The sequence below is a fragment of the Atractosteus spatula genome, chromosome 23 (assembly GCF_055471065.1).
Source record: "Atractosteus spatula isolate fAtrSpa1 chromosome 23, fAtrSpa1.hap1, whole genome shotgun sequence".
Lineage (NCBI taxonomy): Eukaryota > Metazoa > Chordata > Actinopteri > Semionotiformes > Lepisosteidae > Atractosteus > Atractosteus spatula.
Window position 1 is genome coordinate 14,623,563 of NC_142728.1, and position 7,808 is coordinate 14,631,370.

Genomic DNA, 7,808 nt, shown 5'->3' on the forward strand with positions numbered 1-7,808 from the left:
AGGGCAGGCAGGGCCATTGTAAATCCAGGTTCAACTGCACTGGGGGGGGGGGTGCCTCTATCCATAACCCCCCTCCAGCAGTACGGCGAGGAAATATTTGCATAATTACAGCTGCTCGGCGGTAACGAGCGAGCGATTATTAGGGGTGCAGAAGCTAAACGTGGGCTTATTAGGGGAGGCAGGCTGGGGAGCAGCTGACCCCACTCCAAATGAGCCAAATGAGTACAGTTAACCCTTTATGCACCATAGCCCTCGCCGGTGCCAGCCCATCGAAGTCCAAGATCGTCCTCCTCTTCCCCGTTTCAAAAAACCCCGCTATCTCGCCGGAAAAAAAAATCGGATGCTTTTTCAAATCGCCGCTCAACACGGACCGGCCGCGCTACCGGAAACCGACTTCGACCCAACCTGCGGCCCTCGGAAACGAAGGAACAGCTCACCGATCTCCCGACAGACGGGACGACCCCCCAGATCTGTTTGACGGGCGCCCCGAGCGCAGAGAGACCACGAACAGGGAGAAGAGGAGGGCGAGGGGAGGGAGATCTACCGTACGGGAGGCAACCTGTACCTGTGGGGGGGGCTGCAAGCAACGCTCCCCCCCCCCACCTCCCGCTGGGCGGGAACAGGGAGAAAAAGCGACCGCATCAATACCTGCAATTCTGAGAGCTGGGGGGGGCGCGAGTGCGGACTGGAGCCGCACAATGGGGTCACCCCTGTGGGCTGCTGTAATTGGGGCTGAATTGTTCACTTCGATCCGACTCCCTGAAGGCGTGAGGGGGCGGCACGTGTGTGTGTGTGTGTGTGTGTGTGTGTGTGTTTGGGAGGGGGCCCATGCTGAACAAGAGGAATAAAGGGATCTGTCTGGAGTCAGGGGTGGGGTCAGTGTGTGTGTAGGAGGTAGGGACAAGAGAAGGAGGAGGAGGAGGAGGGGGGGGAGGGCTCCGTATTTTCAATTACTGCTCAATTCTGCGCAATTTCCTCCTCTCTCTCGCGCGGGCTCACGCTGGGAGAGTAATCGAGGTCTCGGAGAGACGGCAAACGGCAGCCCGTTGCCTCAAATTGTGCGTTCGTGCCGGCTATTGTGAGGAAGAGCGCTCGTCTGGTGGGGGGGGGGGGGGCAGAAGCGGCGCGGTCTCTTTCTAACTCTCGCATTTCTCTCGCCTTCCCGCAGGGCTTTGAACAAAAAAAACAACCCAACACAGCTCGGGAGACAGAGGAGGGGGGGGGGGGCACCTCAACTGTCACCCCAACTTAATAACACCCCCACCCACCCACGACCAGAAGACAAAATACGATCTCCCTCCAGGCCCTGGCAACTGGCATCACCCCACTGCACCCCCACCACTCTGGCACGCCAGGCAGGGGGGGCACAGCGTGGACTCGGCGTTGTGTTGCTGGAATGTGGGGTCCCCATGAAGGCAGTTTTCAACCAGAAGGACTGGGACCCCGGCCTCTCCCCCCCACCCCCCGTCTCAGGGCCTACATTCACTGCGCACTACCGGAGCCATAATAAATAATAATAATCCCTCACACTTATAGAGCGCTTTTCTGGACACTCCACTCACAGCACTTTACAGGTAATGGGGATCCCCTCCACCACCACCAGTGTGCAGCCCCACCTGGATGCTGCGCCAGTCCGCTCCCCACACACCAGCTCTCAGTGGGGAGGAGAGCAGAGTGATGGAGCCAGTTCAGAGATGGGGATTATTAGGAGGCCATGACTGGTAAGAGCCAGTGGGAAATTGGGCCAGGACACCGGGGTTACACCCCTACTCTTTATGAGAAATGCCCTGGGATGTTTAATGACCACAGAGAGTCAGGACTTCGGTTTTACACCCATCCAAAGGACGGTGCCCTTTTACAGTATAGTGTCCCCGTCACCATACAGGGGCTTTAGGACCCACTCAGACCGCAGGGTGAGTGCCCCCTACTGGCCCACTAACACCTCTTCCAGCAGCAGCCTTAGTTTTTCCCCAGGAGTTTCCCATCCAGGTACTGGCCAGGCTCACACCTGCTGAGCTCCAGTGGGGCTGCCAGTGGTGAGCTGCAGGGTGAGATGACTACTGGCCATATCCTCTTCCTCCTTTCCAATTCCAGAGTCAGAACCTCGGTTTTAAGCCTCATCCGAAGGACGGCACCTGTTTACAGAACAGCGTCCCGTCGTCTGCGCCAAATTACAGGCCGGCCAACGCGCTCCACTTTCACCACCCCCCCCCCCCCACCGGCTCCTATTGAGTCTGAAGGAGTCAGGCGGGAGAGACTGAAGCACTAGTCGGACGACCGACAGCGAGCGGTATCGAGCGGCAATGTCAAAAAAAAAAACAGGATCTATAAAATAAAAGAGCCTGTAATTTTCACAAATAACCCTCCCCCCCCCCCGAATCTCCACTTTCCCCCACATTCAATCTGAGTCTCCGGCAGAGCTTACAAGCAAACTTGCCATTTCCCAATTGCTCCATCTCTGGCTCAGTCGGAACCCGGAGCGCTGTCATCTTCCCTTATTGCATTTAGGAATAGGAGAAAGGGCACCTCAGGTGTAAAGGAAAAAAAAAAAGATGGAAAAATAAAACCCACTTATTTAAAAAAAAAACCTTAAACACAAAGACCAGAACAGAATCGCCCCCATTCATGTCTGAATTCCCTCTGCCCCAGTCCTGCTGAGCAAGAATATAGTGCTCTAAAACTGCTTTTAAAGGTTGTTTTTTTATTATCTGATTTCACCCTGATTTTTAAAATGCACAAACATCACACAGGTTACAAATAGCAGGGGCCTGTTTGGACCTCCTTGATCAGGTAACTCCAGAATTTGACGCTGACCGTATATGAACTGCTTGATTGACACTTAATTATTTCATTGCAGAGGTGCTGGATATTAATTCAGATCAGAGCAGAATTCAGGTGGGGCAGAAAACAAAAAATGCAATGAAATAAAGACTGGAGCAGACAGAATGCAGACAATTAATCCCTACAACCACTTGTCAAAAGGGCCCAGAGAGTCAGCATTAACAATCTGGCTCAACGGCTTGTTTCAGACACTTACCACTCTTTGTGCAAAGAAGCATCTTCTGCTCTCAGTCCTGAACGGACCTCCATTTCATGTGTTCAGCATTCCTCATCCCAGAAGATGTCATCTAGAGGCACTGGAAAAAAAAGGTTACATCTCAGTTTTCCAGATTTCTCGTTCTGCTTAAGGTGACTAAATATTTTATTGGCCTGGAGTTTTCTGAACGTTTTCGTGAAATGTGCGTACATGTGTTCACATTGAACAAGGAAGCAGTAGAGCCATTTTGCAACACAAAATACTTTACAATTAAGTCTTATTTTTCCAAATTATTTGAAAGCTAGTTTGGTCAAAGCAAAATGTGCTACTTATTTTCTAGGAAGTGAGATTTAGCTCTAAAAGTACAATGCTTGTAAGGTGTAAGAGATCACTTTATTAGCCATATACAATTTCTTACATTAGTAAGGGTCCTGAAATTAATTCCTGACTTTAAAGGAATGTCTTGCACAAATGGGCCAAAATAAACAAAATACAGTATCTTTAGCCTACAACACAGTGGGGGCTAAGGGGAGACTTTACTCAAGTATTTGACCGTGAACTGTTATGGACAAGGTCATCTTGATGGGCTTCTCTCAGGGTCAACAAGCAAAGATCCCAGGACAGTGAAAACGAACAAGGAGCACATTCCGGACAAAAACGGGAAGAAGGTCTTCACGCACATGGCTGTAGATCAGGCTCTAGGTCAAACTCTCCAGTCATGCTGTTGGAGCCATAACCTGGGATGATCCTTTGAGAAACAGCCGGACAAGATCCGTCAAACCCAGCGAAAGCTAGCCTGAAATGCTGTGCCTCACTTCAACAGACACTTGGGGAAGACGCAGACCGGGAGGCTAGCGGACACAGTGATCCAGACAGCAAGGGAAGAAAGACAGGCAGTGTGGTATCACACTGTGACCTCCCACCCCCCTTGACCTCTCTCTCAGGAAGTGCAGGATGATGTCATCACTGCCGCATGCAGACAGACTACTGTACCCCCCCCACCCTCCCCGAAGAGAAAGATTCATGCAATAGGGACATAAGCACAGACATTGTGTAGGCAAAAACCACTTCATTTTGCAATGCAGCATTTTCCACTGTTGTGTCCGCTGCACAAATTGTCACTTTCTCTTCAGATACGCGCAAACAGGAAAGTCACTTTTAAAACATAATACATGTACAGGTTCCTAACGTGGGGGGTCTATTCTTAAATTTCTTGTTTCGAAATAAGTTGGAGGAAATGGATTTTAAGCAGCAATGTATTATTTTACAGAAGTTCTACTGTCTATATACACACTATAAAGATAACTGCAGCTGTTCAGTCTGAATCTGAACTAAATATAGATGTATAAATGCAGAGAATTACCGCTTCTCACCCAAAAAGAGTTATTGACTAATTTATGGAGTATAATGAATTTTTGCCCGTTAATCCTTCTCAATGATTTCTCAATGATACCTCTCCAAAGTCTCTCGATCATTCATTCTGGGAAGCTGCTGCTAACAACACGCTCGCAAATTAGCCAAATCTGTATTTGTTTGCAAGCTGCACACGCAGACTTTGTGAAAACAATTCCCCCCCTGCAAATAAAGAGAGAGAGGGAGAGGAAGTGTGCTGAGGAGGAAATTTCAGGTCGCACAACGCTGTAAACCCTAGAGAGCCCTAACCTTACGCTAATAAACCCCAGCAAATGTACACTGTGCTAAAGAACAATTAACCGTGAGCCGCACCACAAAGACTTAATGAACAGGCCCCGTCAGGCCTTGGTAACTCTTCATTGCGACACTGCTTGTATTTTCTCTGCTAAGCTTTTAGAGCTATTTGTGTTTGAGATTGAGAAGCACCTGCAGGTGAGGAAATTAATTTGGGGGGGGCAGCACAGAGGGAGGTCATGGGCGATTAAATTCGGCTGGAAATGAAACACCTAGAGCAGCGACAGACCTCCGAGGAGAGGGGCCTGACAGGATATTTCAGAATGCTTCCCTTTCCAAGGGGGACACAGGGACCCCACTGGAGTGAGTAAGCGAGCGAGAGAGAGAGAGAAAGATGGAGAGGTGGTTTTTTTGGGGGGCACTGAGTAAGAGAACAGGGCTGCGTCTCCGCCACAAACGGGGACACCACAGAACGCGATGGAAAACCGCAAGCAGCTGACGTACAAGTGTTACGTATTTGCTCGGCTGGGAGGAATAGTGCAGCTGGAATACGCCCAGTACTGGTGTGTCGTTCACTACCCCCCCACATCTTCAATGTGCTCAGGAGGGCCAAAGCAATCTTGGTTTCACACAGGACTCATCCTTTAAGGAAGCTGAATATTGACCTTTTTCATTGAAATAAATGGCTCAGTTCGTTAAAGCCGGGAGCAAAATAAAAAAAAACAATCAGTCCCCATTAGTAAATAAATCCAATTCAAGGGACAAGAACCTGTCGGACAGTTCTGTCTGGCACCAACCTCACCCTGAACACCACAAACACGGACAGCGCACTGCACAGCAACGACTCCCTGCCCTTAGGACGGTCCAGCCTGGCTTGACCAAAGAAAACTTGACCCGCTGGCTATCGTACCTGTTGTGCTGTCTCTGCGGCACATCGGATATAAAGCCCACACAGGAGAAATACAGGGACAGCTCATAAGAGCTGAAGGGATACAAACAAGAGGTCAGTCAGCCCATGTGGCTTGTTAGATAACCGCTAACAGGATCTCACCCCGCTGGTTCTTGAAGGAATTGAGGGGATTGGTTTCAACTACATGGCTGCTCAGCTTGTTCCATGCTCCCACACCTCTTTGTGTAAAGGAGTGCCTCCGTTCCCAGTTTTAAATCCACTTCCACATAGTCAGGCGACTTCGACGCCGCCATGGCAAACGGTCAGCTTGGGAGAGATGGACAGGGACCGTGGCCCAGGAGAAGAGATGATCCGGAAACAAAAAAAAGAGGGAGGGAGAGAGACAAGGGGGGGAAAAATGAGGAAGAGAGGGAAACAGAGAAGAGGAAGGAGTTGAGTATCTGGGAGCAGAGAGAGACCCACATTCCTCTCCGGGCGGAGCGGGGGCTCGGTGGCTCAGGATCTGCGCCTGTGGCTGGGAGGTTGCCGGTTCAAATCCCGTGGCCGGCAGAGGAATCCTACTCTGCTGGGCCCCTGAGCAAGGCCCTTCACCCCAGCTGCTCCAGGGGCGCTGTATAAATGGCTGACCCTGCGCTCTGACCCCCAGCTTCTCTCCCTGTCTGCGTGTCTCATGGAGAGCAAGCTGGGGTCTGCGAAAAGACAAATTCCTGATACAAGAAATTGTATAGGGCCGATAAAGTGATCTCTCTCTCTCCACGCCACTCTCACCCCAAAGACACAGACTGCGACAACCCTGGCCTTAGTCCTTTGCTCTGGGCTTTCTTTTGGTCTTTTCCTTCCCCCACAACAACAGGAAATGAGAACCAGCTCGAAAAATTATTTCTAGACCTGTGGGGGGCTTCAAACACAGATATAATCAGTGTGGGAGAGAGGAGGGGGCCAGCCAGGAGTCGCGAGGCTCCGCAGAGGACAGCGCCCTGTTTGCTCAAACAGCTTTATTGGCGTGGCTGATGAATTGCAGTGTGGCCAAAGCAATAAGAATGAGCAAACAGTTGCTGTTCTCACACACTCACAGACGGTTTAGAGCAGTCCTGTTTGGGAGAGGCCTGCTCTCTCAGGTCCGCAGGCTGGTACGGGAGATCACACCCTAGGCTGCCACCCTGCTGGGTTTCCTCTGCCAGTAGGAATGGGAGCTGCTCCGATTCTGGGACGTGTGGGAATTCTGGGATGTTTTAAGCACCTGACTAATCCCAGAGTATTTCTTGCGGTGCAGCAGAAAGTGCCCCTCTTATCTCTGCTTCTCCCCGCTTTGCAGTGTGCCTCCTGAAAACAAGCCCACCAACTTCAGCAACAGCCTTTGAAAAACCAACTCAGGAATCACTCAACGTCTCAGAGGTCTCCCCTTGACATTTTCTTACGATATGCATCTCCAAGGACACGGTCGCCGGGGTGGACAAAGCCTTTATCCTCGGAGGAAAAGTCTTTCGTTAAATATCTAGTCTGCAGGAAGAAATGAACAGAAACAAGAGATTCGGGAAAGCAAATGAAAGGACAAACCATGGTATGCCAGATAGTTAAAAGCCCAGGTCAGGAAAGCCAGGAATGTTACATTAAGTGAGGTCTTATATAGAGTGGTCTGTACAATTTTGGGCACCACATTTAAAAAAAGATGGAACCGGCTCTGGAATCAGTTCAGAGAAGAGCAACCATAACCGACCACATCCAGTGGTCGCGATTCTCAGAGTCACGGAGAAAGCCGACCCAGTGCCCTGCTTCAGAACCAACGCGAACATGCACCGCAGGACACTGGCAGAAACTGCGTGGAAGCGCATTTCAGACCAACAACGGGAGGCTCTTCTTTACACAGAGGGGGGTAGGAGCATGGAACAAGCTGCCCGGCCACACTCCGAGATACCAAACTTGTTTGTAACTTGTCCGATTTTTTTTTTTTTAAGTATCCACCTGCGCACCAAACGTAATAAAAGGCTGCTACTGACGGATACAAACAGGCCCGGTTCTGTCTGTGTCTCGGTTTAAGGCCCATTGGTGTTGAGCTCCCTGAAGTCCACACGGTCACCCCCAGCTGGTGAACCGGAGGAGGAAATCTCTCCTTACCTGCTCCAGGAGAGCCACGCTAGGGCCTGCGGCCTGCCTCAGATCCGTGTTCCTCAAGCTCCAATGGTCCCAGGCTGGCGCCGGTCCCCTGGAGGACCC